Here is a 14588-nt window from a genome sequence, read left to right as displayed (position 1 = left end):
AAGGTAGGACTATATTTTGACACATAGATTTGTATGTAGTCAGAGATTGAGTTTCTTCCTTCCTTATTTTTTTTTTTAATAATCTCATTATTGTGCTTTGGTACGGAAGCCCTAAAGGGCCATGCATTCATACATTTTATTTCCTCCGTTTTCCCGTGATAACGAGTTAATTTCATTTGTTTTCTCGAGATCTCGAGTTATTATCTCGAAATAACAACTGCCGTTTTCCCGAGATAACGGGATAATTTTCTCGAGATCTTGAGAAAACAAAATGATAGTGTAGTATATTAAATCATTGCAGGAAACATCATTCAGTGTAGCAATGTCAGAGGAGCAGGAGCATATCGATCACCACGTCACATATCTTTTCAATCAAGGCCTGACACAGGCTGAAATAGCATTATGCCTTGCTATTACAGATAATATACACATTAGTGTGCATAATCTAAAAAGACAGTTAGCAAGGCTTCAGCTATATCGGCGGCGCAATCTGAGTGAGCCTGATGTCGTCATTAACTACATAGCTGACCAGCTATGTAGTTAATGAGGAGATCTCAAATTAATTATATCGTTATCTCGGGAAAACAAAGTTTTGCTATCTCGAGATCTCGAGATCTCGAGAAAATGATCTCGTTATCTCGGGAAAACGGCAGTTGTTATTTCGAGATAATAAGTCGAGATCTCGAGAAAATTATCTCGTTATCTCGGGAAAACGGCAGTTGTTATTTCGAGATAATAACTCGAGATCTCAGAAAACAAATGAAATTAACTTGTTATCACGGGAAAACGGAGGAAATAAAATGTATGAATGCATGACCCTTTAGGGCTTCCATAATAATATACACATTAGTGTGCGTAATCTAAAAAGACGGTTAGCAAGGCTTCAGCTATATCGGCGGCGCAATCTAAGTGAGCCTGATGTCGTCATTAACTACATAGCTGACCAACTATGTAGTTAATGAGGAGATCTCGAATTAATTATTTCGTTATGTCGGGAAAACAAAGTTTCGTTATCTTGAGATCTCGAGAAAATTATCTCGTTATCTCGGGTAAACGGCAGTTGTTATTTCCAGATAATAACTCGAGATCTCGAGAAAATTATCTCGTTATCTCGGGAAAATGGCAGTTGTTATTTCCAGATAATAACTCGAGATCTCGAGAAAACAAATGAAATTAACTCCTTATCACGGGAAAACGGAGGAAATAAAATGTATGAATGCATGGCCCTTTAGGGCTTCCGTACTTTGGCAACACATGTAAAACGTCATGCCAGTTGAGCCTATCGAAATGAGTTTAATTGAATACAGTTTAAAGATGTCAATACTTCTTACACCGATGATTGAAACTAGCATTAGTTTTTTCACTGCATAAATCACATGCTGGTCTGTGTATTACGGTAGACACGATCCAATGTGCGCCTTCGTGTGAGCGCGGGTCATTACGGTAGAGGGCAGCTCGCTCGGCTTGTGCTGCTGTGAGTGAAGCTCGGAGCCTCCACACTCTCACTGTGACCGCCGTCTGTAGTGACGGCTACCGTCCCACTCTGAAGCAAACTCTCGACACCTCTCCGCTCCTCACTGTGAGTTACGCATTTATTCTGTGCTTTTTTTTTTAAAACACCGTAACTATCGTCGAAGTGACGTTACAGTTGTACTTCAAGATGCTTCACCCTGTGTTTTGTCCTCGTCATTAACAGCTAGCTAAAACATGTAAGAAATTTCGCGCTCGACTGTTTTTATCCGGCGGTGAAGTTGTTGAGTTGTGGTGGTAGTCGGGGTGAATTTATCTTTGAAGTGTGGGTAACAGTAGAAAAAGCTGGGGGAAGTGAAGTTGAGCGTGGTCGACAGCTCTTGTCAAAAAACCAGTAAAGGAAATAAACCGTTTAAATAATTCCCATTAGTTAGCTTTATCTAGAAAAACGTTTATCTTAATCAGAAGGTGAACCTTTCCATTTATCCCCGTACGACTGAGGCGCTTCACCCCACACAGTTTAACTGTGAAGTTATTCAGCAGCCAAAGGTTCACAACTCATTATTACCCAGTTCGAAGCCCTAAAACATGTGCTGCCATTATTAATTAAACGTGTGTATTGCCTGAAAATCCCTCAAAAATGTTAAGTTTTCAAAAGGAGGCGACAGAGTTGACAGCTTAATAGGTGAAAGTGGATTATTTAGCAGTGTGGTAGAGCCAAAACACACCCGATATCTGGATGTTTCAGTGATCGAAATGGCCCAATAAGGGCAGCACTTGGGATTATTATTGAGAAAAGAAATGCCAATGTACAAGCTGTGTTTATTGCAAGAAAGAAGGGAGGCATACACAGTAGTGTGCTGCCATGTTTATATAAAAATGAAAGGGGTTTGTATCAGCGTTCATGTTTATATGGCTGGATTTCCCTTCTGAAATTGAGATTAATTGTGTGTTGAAATAGTGGCTGTTTCTCCTGGCAGAGATGAATGACTCAGTGTGAGTCTGCAGCCTAACAGATCAGGTTAGTGTTTGTGGTGTCGAGACTTGTCCCAAGTGGAGTTCAGCAATGCTGCAGCACTCCCAGAATAAACAGTCGTTTTGTCAGTGCTGTGAAATGAGCTATTGCTGTTGTGTTGGACTGCACGACATAGTCAAAAAATCATATTGCAACTATTTTGACAGATATGGCGATGGGATACAGATTTGTAGGAGTGATAATTTTTGCATCAGTTTTGGTTTTCACCATTAAAACCACAAAAGGGGCTCCTGACTAACTTGTGCTGGTTCGCCTAACTTTTTCATTTAGGTGCATATGTTTGAATTCTTAACACAATTTGTAAATTATTGTATACAGGAATACAGCTGCAAATACATGTTTTTCTTCATCTAAATAACAGCATACGCTACAAGAAATTGCGATAACCTCAAACATTTCAAAGATGAATAACGTTTGTTAAAGTCTGTACAAAAAAAAGTTTTCTTGCATCAGGAGAACAACATTTGTAGGCGGGGGCATCTCTACAATACTTCATTACAATCATGTTTTGTTGCACATTTTACCTCTGTCAATAAATTCCAGCTTCTTGCAATCTGAATATTTCACTTACCCCTACTGCAATTTAGATTATTTTGCAATTCATTGTGCAACCGTAGCATTCTGTTTAGCAGCCTGCAGGGAAAGTCTGATTAGTCTGACAGTTGATTGGTTGGCAATATCAGCTTATTTTCCAAGCAGGCATGGGACATATGAGAATTTCATGTCAAGATTATCCTGTTCACGATATTATCCTGATAATCAACAAAATATTCTTAAAACTTCAAAATTAAAACTAGAATTGAGGCAGTGCGAAACATTACTGGAATTACTTTCTAAAAAATAATGTTTTTATTGCATCACAGTATGACAAGCATCTTTTTTTAGTTAAAACCAAACAATCAAAGAATCTCAAATAAGTTATCATACATTTTAAGGTCTTTCTGCAAAAATAAAGGATACATTAATGATCGTAACCTCAACTCCCTGCAGTTTCTCTAGTTTGGTATCCATAGTATTAACCACATCCAATAAAGCTTCTTTTTGTGGGGGTCATTCAACAATGAACAAGCCATGCCTTCAGCCATGATGACAGGCTTAGCTAGACAGCTTTTTCAAGCCAACAATGTGAAGATATTCACGATTATTATTCACCATGATCAACTTATTGTAAGTGTTTTGTGTTAAGTGTTTCCAACCTCCAATTACTGAATTTGAAAGTGTGTTAGAAGCAAGAACAGACAATAAACAGTTGTATTGTTACCTTAAAATGATACCAGTGCTGAATGAGGTATGCATCAGCATGCCCATGTTTGTAAGACTACAAGCATTTCAACACACAACAAAACCTGAAAACAGGAACGGAAGCAAATTACATGAGGGAAGCAACATGGTGGTTATTGCATTCCTTATGTCTCAAAATGAAAAATGTGACATGGAGACAAATGAGCTATTCTACCGCTCAGAATGAAGTATGATGGATTGCTTTGTCTTTTTTATGAATCAAGTCTTATTCCCATGGCAGCAGTCATACTGGTTTTTCTCTAATCGCCTTGTGATCAGGAATCAACTTGTCATCCTGGCTCTGTGGGTGGGCGGGGGATTCTAATTGGCCAAGGAAAAAGGAAAGCTCAAACATGGCTTCCTCCTCTGTTCCTTGTGTACACAATGACAAAGTTTTTAGCTTTGTGGGAAATGAATAAAGTTGATGTGGAGTGGGCAGCAGTGGATGTCTGTTGAAGATACCGTGGCAGTGCTGATGTAGCCATCAGCAGTTTTTCTGGTCGGAGGTACGTGCTCAACAGCATCTCTCTCCTTTTAACCAAAGCAAGATCAAACCATCAGATATTTCCACCGTTAACCACGTAGAACTCCACATTCTGGATGCAAGAGTAGCTCTGGTAAATGGGTCGTATCTGCCCTGTTGACCTTTTAGACTGTTTCTCTTTCCATGAACGCTTGTGACTGCAGGATTTTTTCACCTCAGCCAACCTCAAAGACTCTTTCAGCTTTTGTTGCAAGCTCTTCTCATTATTGGCTCTCATGCAGAACCACAGCAAACCTCTTGGTGTCACCCTGAAGTGGTACACATGTCTTACAACTGTACTTTACACCTGTTCGACCCATGGAAATACTACATTAAATTGTGAACTCCCTATTTAACAGTCAGATTCAGTGCGGGGGTACTGTTGGTGGAAGTATCACTATATTTTCTTCAAAACCAAGTGGAAAAGGATAATATCTCTTTGCAAGTTTTGAACGTCCCCAGTGCAGTCCATCAAACTGGATAGAGAGTTAACCCGGTCTCAGTGGAGCCGGGGCTGTGAGGCTGAACTAATCCTCGGAGAGTTAGGCAGTAGCATATGTAGACACTTATGCATCCCTGTATAGTTTCATGTGAAGGGGCACTGAGGCAGGCAGTGGCACAGAGGACAGCCCTGAGGCAGTCCCACAGGTCCTTCACACACTCTTGGCATGCTGCATGCTGGGGAACCAAAGCAGATGGTGACCGCTTTTTTAGTTTTAACCCCTCAGTGATTAATTAACACTTCACAAATCACACAACAAACTGTAATTATTACAACTGTAATTGTTATTTTTTTAGCTTAGCTCTTAAGGCACAGTTGCACAAATTAATCGATTTAGTTGGCAACTATTAAATTAATCGGCAACTATTTTGATAATCGATTAATCTGTTTGAGTCATTTTTTTCAAATCATTTTAAGTCAAGATTCTCTGATTTCAAACAAGACCTTTTGGACCTTCCAAGCTTTGGAAGACAATCACCAACATTTTTTGACATTTTAAAGACCAAACAACTAATCGATTAATTGAGAAAATAATCAATTATGAAAATAATAATTATTCGCAGCCCATGTGATTTTCCTTTAAACAGTGGCTGTAAAGGATCTTTACCTCACAGCTTTGTTTTTGTTCCTTTATTTTATGATTCTCAGAGAACAGATAGATCAGGCTTTTTTACAGTGAATGTGGATCTCTTTTACTAGCGTTGTTTTGTTACTTTAGATTAATTCTTACAACAGCAACAGATGTGATTTACCTCAGCAAAATGGTGGTTAGCTATTTTTAGTTTCATCTCACTGTACTGACTTCTGGTCTTTGTCAAGGGACTACTGTTGCTGTGTGCCCGCAATATTCTTCTGCCAATAAGGATCCTTTTCTTCCTTTTGCTTTTAATTTCCTACTGTGTGGTGTGACAGTGGGTTAGCCATTGGCTTTAATAAAGACTCTACAGCAGATGTGCTTCTGTTTATTTCCAGTGAACAAGATTAGAGAAGCTAAGACCAGATGCTGCTTTTCAGACTTTGTCGTTTTATGGCAGTGATCATCGGCTGCCCAACTCATTAATTACATGTGGGGAAGACTGAAAAGCAATTCTATTGTTGAGTGCTGGCAAAACACTGTAGACGATTTCTGTGTACATTTGGCAAGTAATTTCCCTCAGGCAATTCCAGCTGTCCATATAAACTCAGCAAAATCTAATTTAGAATTCATTTTCTTTGATAAACCCTTCATTTTATGTTGTAATGTTTTGCATCATGTGGCGCTATCTTTTGTTTGGCTCACTTGCCTCCTCTTGTTTGGTCAAAGAATATTTCTGCGACTTTCATTCATTTCATTTCATTCGTAGTAAAATATATCAGGACTGAACAATTAATCGAAATACAGTCCAAATTGCAATATTGCTAAGTGCAATATTCAAATCGCAGCATGCTGCAGTCTTTTTGTTAAACCCAAAATGTGTGATTAAACAACATGAGGAAGAAGTGCTGTAGTGCTGCAGAGATGCCCTCTTCTACAAATCTTGTTCTCCAGATGTGAGAAAACATGTTTGTTTGATACAGACCCCAACTAATGTCACTTTATCACGATATTAATAATTGTTCAGTGAAAATGAAAATTGTGATACAAAAATACGAATTCCCTGGGATCATAAATCATATTGCAATCACAATACCTTTGAAATAATCGCAATAAGATTTTTTTTTCTTACCATATCGTGTAGCCCTAAAATATATATTTAATTTTTAATTGACAGGTAAACTTAAGGAGACCCTACAGGACATTTGGAAGAGCGGAGTGTCGGCAGCAGAAGCTTCGTCTTCTTCAACTGGGGTTAAGAGCAAAGTGTGTATTCCACATCTGATAATATCTGTATTTCAGTAAGTAAAGGTTTTGTCTTTGTTTCACTTACCTGTTTTGTAATTGTTTAGTAATTGTTTAGTAATTGGTATGTTTGTAGTAAAAGGCCTGCAGTCACCCAAAAAGAGGAATTTGCCAGGCTGTGCTGGTCAGCTGTTTAAAGAGTCATTCTGTGGAGACTGGTTGTTTGAGGTCTGTATGTATTCATGCTCACAGTGGAGCATTGTGATTGATTTGGCTGCTTGTGTGAGCGCTTTGAGGTTTTTTTCATAATATGGTTTCACATTTCTCCCTTGCCATTTTGGACAAAGTCCCCTTTCAGTTTTCTTCAGCAGCACGCCTAACATTTTCATCACTTGCTTAGTATGTCTGGTTTACTGACCTCCTAGCAACCTTTTACTGGAAGGACTACACTCTCAAAATATGATGAAAGAAATGGAAGTACCTCAGCTGCTAAATGTTAAGAATTGAGGCAGCAGCTTTATCTCTCTATAGGCTCAGGCTATAACCTCACAGCCATCCCTATTCAGGTTGCTTAATCCATTTCCTGTTGGCGTTCTGTCTTTTTCATTTACTCACTGATTCCATTTAGACATCAGTAGCAGTTCACCACTGAAAATTTGGTTCTCACTGTACTGACAACTGTGCCAGAGTACTGCATAATGGATCACTTAATGTTCTGGGTTCATCTAGACGTCGCTTCTCTAAAGTAGTTTCTTTGTGAATTTAATTCACATATCTTGTCATACTTTGAGAAAGTAGAAAATGTAAGTAATATAGAGCTGCAACAGTTATTATTTTTCATTTTCTATTAAAGGGGCATGTGGGACTTCTGTGTTGTGCTGGAAGCCCGTCATTAGTTTTATTTTAGCGGACTACTGTTATCTAATTTTAGCTACTGTTGCTCTCTTTTAACAGAGACGAGGCGCTCAAAAACGTGCATGAAGTCACATCCTTTGGACTGGAAAATTCAACCAAAGTCCTTGAAAAAGAAATCTAGAGTCCAGCAGCATTAAATGACTTAATCAAGTTGTCCACAGGCTTGTATAGGCAGCCGAGAGAGACGGAGAAAGTCTAATTTTTCACATCACATTATAATCTGCTCACATATGGCCAATAAAAAAGTGATTGATGCATGTAAATTGCCACGAATTGTTAAATAGAGCCAATTTAACATGTTGACTAGGTTAATTGTTTGGTTTGGAAAAAATGTTTTCCAAAGCCCAAGTTAAGGCTTTCAAATTGTTTCTTTTGGCCAACAGTACAAAACCCAAATATAACCAATTTTCTACCATGAAAGACAGGAAAACAGGGAATATTCCAGCTCAATCACCAGGATTAAATGTTGGCAGTTCAAGTTTCTGCAACCCACTGATGCGTTCACATTTGTACATGTTCTGTTGGGGATGGTGATGGAGTTACAAATGAGAACGCTGCAAAGCCAGTGACCGCAGTTCAAGACTGATTTGTATCATTACGAAGTGTGAAACCACTGGATATTTTAAAGGAGACCTCAGGAAAATTTACAGCCATGATTGTGGGGACAAAACTGGGTGTTTTTAATCTCTAGCCATGTTCATAGGGACCAAAACAGGTATTTTAAGGCAACACACAAGCTTTCCCTAACCCTAACCGAGTGTTTTTTGTGCCTCAACCTAACTAGGGCATTAGCATAGCAAGGTAAAATTAAACCTAAAATATGTTAAGTTTAACATATCCGTGGTTTGCAGAAATGTACATTGCCAACATTTATTCTGGGGATTTTTTACAGAATCATTCACCAATTATTTTCTATCTATCAGTCAATTAATTGATTAATGGTTACCATTTTCAGATGTTACCAAGACAGGTGTATAAAGAGGCAGAAAAATATCTAAACCTGAAGTTGGTCTAAATTATCATATGATGCTGAAGAGGACATTCAGCAGCAGCTGTTTTCAGAAGAATGTATGTCCATGCTAACTAACTTGGCATACTTTGTTTCACAATATGTCTGTTATCTGCCTTTTCTTGTTGTGTTGGTTTAGAGAAGGACAGAAATCTCAATCCTATGACGCTGTTTCAAAATAGTTTCAGCTGACTTCACTAGTTAATGACTTGATTGTTCCTCCTCTCTCATTTTGAAGAGAACTTTGTTCTAGGTTAATAAATTACAACTAGCTTGCATTCATGGTAAAAACTGAAATCATACCATGTCCAAATTCTGTGCATCATCCCCAGTGAGTTGTTTTAACTAAACTGCATGTCAGGAGCTCAAATAAACATGATCACACTGGTTAGTATCAGTACTGTGTATACTGTAATATATGTAATTAACAGAATTCAAATCAAGGTAGCTCAACAACAGGCGCTCCTGTTTTTGTACCCTTTCGCACTTGACAAGCTGCGAAGAGTGATGCATGCTGGGGCTTCCAGTACCAAGTTTCATGTATACCTCCATCACATACACTCCGAAGAAACACGACCACTTGTAGGCAAAGGACTAATGGTAATAAATTGCACTTCCTGAGGGATGAAGCATCTTCAATGCAAATGTATGCAAATGCATGCTAACACCCTAGTCGCCCTGTGCAAAATGATTGAAACCCAGGGTAAAATATAATTCAGTCTTAACGCGCCAGCCTTCCCCTTCCCTGCACGAAACACATATTAGACACTCACACACTCACTCACAGGTACACACCTGTCCTTAGTACTAGAGCTCACACAAGGGTCAAAACATCATGCAGTTTTAATTTTCACAGAGTAAAACACTGTTTGACTCCCATTTTATCTAATAACAACCAAACTGTGCTCACTTATTTCATTCTAACACATTAACTCTGGTTAGTTTTGATGCCCTTTTTTCATACCTTTTTAAAACTGTATCCATTCTTAAAAAAAATAAATCAATCAAATGCCACTTCTTCTGAGAAAAGCTCTTCAGTACACAGTGAAGCAGTACTTTACAGGGTTTGACAAAGCGTTTTATAGTGGAGGTGCCCCACCTTGTCTGAAATAAAGACTGCATTGATAACAAGACACGTCTGTCCAGTCATTGTTCTATGACATACTATACTATATATATTATTTATTATTATTTTTCTCTCCTATTTAATGTGCTTGCTACTTTAAGTAATTCATGTTTGTGGTATTCTACAATATCATAGTTCATTGCCTTACAGTGGACTCATACAGTATCTTGATATCATATTAGGTCGTTTTACATAATTCTGACGGCCATATTTATTTGGGGTAGACTGATTATTTGCCTTGCAGGGACAATATTTAGCATTTTTGTGATTATTAGTATCAGTATTTTTCGTGACCTATTGCTGATAAAATAGAATAATACAAAATGTCCTCCTTTGGCTCTGATGCAGCATCCTTTATAATTTTTTAGTCACCACTATTGTGGTCTCACTCAGTTTCTTGATCAAAATCGGTATTGTTATTGGCCTGGGGAAAAAAATATAGTGGTTGATCCCTTGATTCTTAACAAATTGTAATTAAAAGCTAATAAACTGATTTAATTAAGGTGTTTTGTATAAAATTTGAGAAATTTTGTTTGATCTACTGCAGTGGAAAATAATTCATTGCAATGCACATTAATTTGATTATTTTACATGTCATTTTGCAAACATTTGCCATATAATTTAATGATTTAAAAATGTTTTTATAAATCCAATGATAGTCACAACTTTATTTCCCAGCTTTCATAGTGTTCTTAACATCAGTCAATATTTTATTTGGATGGTTCTGACAGAATTTCTGACATTAATGAGCCAGAGAAATTAGCAACTTCTTGCTGTTGAAAAGTTTAATTTTCTTCTAAATAGGTTAAAATAATGCAGTCAGAAACGGGCTCTTGTCAAAGGAGTAAATTGAAGCTATAGGGCCATGAGTCAAATGCAACCTTTTTCACTATTAGATATCCACCTCATCATGCTCAACATCAGCCTTTGGCTAAGGTTGATTCCCTCATTTGTTTCTGTGTAAACTCAGCTGAGCCCTCATGGCATTTGTGGTGCTCAGTAAAAACCTGATTAGCAAGCTGTGTGGGTGTACTCACATTTACCAAGTGGTCGCTGTGGCATATGTGAGGATAGGTTAACAATATAGAGTGAGACAAAATTGGCAGTAATGGCTCAGTGGTAGAGAATGCTTATCTGGATGTAAGTAGGAAAAATCAAAGTTTTACCTATGGAAATATTTAAAGCATAAACAAACACAATATTTAGTGACATGTTGATGAAGGTTCTCAGTCATCCAGGTCATGGTAATTCTAAGTGCTGTATCGGAGGCCGCTGGATGTGCAACATGTCCAGTTGACTACGTTACAGCACTTTTAATTATTTAGTGATGGTTTAATCAATGGCCATGGCTGTACTGTTATGGTTTTTCCACTATGGACGTGAAAAGTGATCTAATCATTTTTGGCTCTTCGCAGATTGCTGCTACTGTGGGCTATTGAGCAAATTCCACAATTTTAGTAACAAGCTGTCTGAGCTATTTCTGGCAGTCTAATACGAATGTGTTTAGGGCAAAAGGGTGATTTCGCTACATCAAAGGCCTTACACACACACACACACACACACACACACACACACACACACACACACATGCCCAGACAGAGTTTGGGGACACTTTGAAGAGTTGGAACCCTTTGAAAAAAAATCAGCTGCAATCTTTGGTTCAGATGAAACCAGTACACACTAACGAACAAAGGCTTGATTTAGGCCTTTATTCTGTGTTTGGGCTGTGTGTACTAGTCCTGGCAAGATGCAGGCCATGTTCAACTTCCTGAGCAAAGCTATAACATTCCCAAGAAGAGATAACTTCTTGAAGGAGATGACTGAAATTCCATTGTCTGTCACTTAATTATGTTGCATGGTTCATTGCTGTCCAATTGGGGTAGGTAGTAGGATTTCAAAATTATATCCTTAAGAAGTGGCGAAACTTACAGGTTCCAAGTTTGAACGCTCTAATGACTGATCCTTGAGCTTGAGTTTTGAAGTGAGTTGTTGTGGGGACATTTCCTTCAAAAATAAAGTTAATCCACTGGGTCTTCACTTCCTGTGCTGGTTTTTGCAGACAACAATGGAGTAATTGTGGTTCTTTGTTAGATTGTTGTTCATGTTGGTTGACATGAGTAAGGAATGGTAATTAACGTCACAGGCTGTAACTCCAGTTATATGAGTACGTGAGTCAATTTGGTCTCTAGTTGATGATTGCTTTGTATTTTCTACAGACAAGAGAGAGGTTGAAGTTTTAGGGAGGTTATAACATTTCATGTTGAAAGTATTGATTTTCTGTCACAGAGAACCTTTATTATTTGCGCTCTGTCTGCAGTGTGGGAGAATGATGGACAAACTAATCACAGAGTCTGAATCGAAACAAGAATGGTATGCGTTGACATGGATGCAGAGTGTATATTGCACTGTTTGTGGAATGTGCTCTGCTTACTAATAGGGGGAATTGATTCAAGCGTTTATGTCTTTGTATCAGAGCTGAGTAACACAGAAACAATGACAGGCTGATGAAATGCTATAATCAGGTTCTTTGTATTAGACATGGGGGTGGCCATAAGCACGGAGACTAGGGTTGTCTCAGGAGAATAGGCCTCATGAGAGAGGACATTCTGACCTACTGACCTATGGCAGTAAATTACTTTGATTGTGAAATGTGGAGTAAATCAATCAACTAGTGGCTTTATCTATTTAGCTATCTTGTGTAATAATTAGGCCAGGGTATCGCTCTTAAATACTTGAGCCCCAGCAAAATGGTATCTCTAGTTTTAATCACATTATTGGTCACTTTTGCAAGTGGCTGTTCAGACAGAAAAAAGCCCTGTGTTAAAACAACGCAAGGGGCTACTTTGAAGGGTTGGGGGTTGTTGTTTCAGGGTTACTGGTGAGACGATTAACTATAGTCCAAGAAGGTTGTTTTGAGTCATAATTGCTGCTGCAGTGTGAGCTGTAGAGCAAGATGATTTGTCATACTGACTATTCAGCAAATGAAATGTCAACTTCATAAATTCTTGTTGCTGTTGGAACACAAAGCTTTAAAATAAAATAAAAAGTCAGTGTGTGGTGGATCTGTTACACTAGTTTAATTTGTCCAAAAGAAAAGATCTCCCTCTCTCTCTTTCTGTGTTTGTATATATGTTGTCTCTGTAATGTTAAAATGTAAGCTACCACTTTATTCCTGAAAGCCAATCCTTTGTTATGTACAAACAGTCACATATCATGGAGTGAGTGAGCCCATGTTGTTGCCTGATTTTCAAGTGTGTAACAACAAGATGGAAGTAGTTGTGCCTAAGGCCTTATACTGAAAAGCTGACCAGCACCTACACTCACTAATGATGATGATGTTGGCTCTACTGTGGAACCTTCTTGTAGGCTCATTTGAACTTTATAGGCAATAAACGTGTGTTTATTGCTGTATGGACCTATGTACGTGTGTGTGCATTCATTACCTCCTCTGTGTCTGGAATGATGAGCAGAGGATTATAGTATAACAAGCTATCTTACACTTGTTTAGGAGAGGAAGTGAGACAGTGGAGGATAACATAACATTTAATGACATGAACTACATGTTATTAGAAGCCAATATAAAAAACAACATGTTGGATGTTTGAGGATTTCTTTTTGAGCTTTCCTAAGCAATTAATTCCACACAGAGAGACCCTCAGTTACTCATATTGAGCCTTCAGATGAATCCTCTTCGTCATCCAGTAGGGCTGCCTAGCAACCAGGTAGCGCTTCAGCAAGCAAGGCAAGCAGAGGAAGGAGGGACAAAGTCGAAGTCTTTAAATAGTCATATTGTGAAACCTCAAGAATCAATCCTCTATGCATTTAACATTGTTTCATCTATTGTGAAACACCTGTATTGATTTGTGCTAATGGAAATATATCAACATTCATAACAATGCCAAAATCAGTTTTCACAGTATTTCTTAAGTATGACATGACCTTAAAATTCATAGAAAGAATGTATTTCCATTCTACTGCTGATCACAGTCCGGAGGCTCCAGGAGGTAGACAGTCAGGAAGCTGTTTCATTTGCTTTAACACTCACTTTTGTCAGCGAGAGAAAGTAAATGCCCCTAGCGACGTAGGGTTCCCTAGAAACACAGAAACATGTCTTTTTCACTTTAAGAAATTGCACATTATCACACACCCCTTTTTTTTGTTTTTCTGCACCACGGTCAACTAGATCAGAGAAGAACGTGAAAAGGGAAGTCAGAAAGATGAGAAAAAGAGTGAGATTGATAAAGAACACCAATGGGATTTTTCCTACCTTCTTTCTGCTTTAAGACATGTATTTCAGTTATATGGTGTTGGAGTATCAATAGACATCATGCCCTTAGGCCCAGATTTTAGAGTCAGAAACCCAGATCAAATGTACACTTCTCCCTTTAATCTCTAAACCTATACCTCTGCAGCTCCAGGACTTATGTACAGTGCTTTCTTCATACGGCGTTTCAATTGATCATTCCTCAAATTGGTAGCAAAATAATCTTTTGATCTACAGGCAACAGTGGGCTGAATGTATGAAAATGTGCATGCCAAATGGAATCGATGTATAATAACCTTTGGATCCTGTTTCTGACATTATTATCCCCAGGGAGAGACATGACACAAACTAACTCACACAAAATAAAACCACTGAAAAGTGCCTCCCCACAGGATTATCATTTATAAGCTCCAGTCTCATACCACCGCTGTGAAATATCACCATTACTGATCATTACCCATTGCAATCTACTTATTAAACACATACTCATATTTCTCACAGCTCTCAAGATGAACTTGTAGATACAAAACAACCCCATAATCATAATAATTTTTCTGTTATTCTCTCACGAAATCACTGCTGCTGTTATGCCTGCATTTCAAGGCTATGTAAGTAATAATTCTCACTGTTACCCACAAGCAAA

The 14588-nt window shown here is 38.2% G+C and overlaps 1 protein-coding gene across 3 annotated transcripts in view; it reads left to right on the top strand.

Moving 5' to 3' along the window:
* Positions 1–1492: 1492 nt before the first annotated feature.
* The window catches only part of LOC141001397 (tumor protein p53-inducible protein 11-like), a 39281-nt gene continuing 26185 nt past the window's right edge, over positions 1493–14588 (top strand). The window contains exons 1-2 of one of the 3 annotated variants that reach the window (XM_073472464.1): positions 1493–1579; positions 6564–6652. The gene's annotated coding sequence lies outside the window, so the exon portion shown is untranslated. Of the gene's footprint in view, positions 1580–6563; positions 6688–14588 lie in introns of all 3 variants that reach the window. The other 2 variants (XM_073472463.1, XM_073472465.1) reach the window with 2 other exon arrangements.

This window comes from Pagrus major, chromosome 8 (genome assembly GCF_040436345.1).
Source record: "Pagrus major chromosome 8, Pma_NU_1.0".
Classification (NCBI taxonomy): Eukaryota; Metazoa; Chordata; class Actinopteri; order Spariformes; family Sparidae; genus Pagrus; species Pagrus major.
This window is presented reverse-complemented; position numbering and strand designations above follow the sequence as displayed.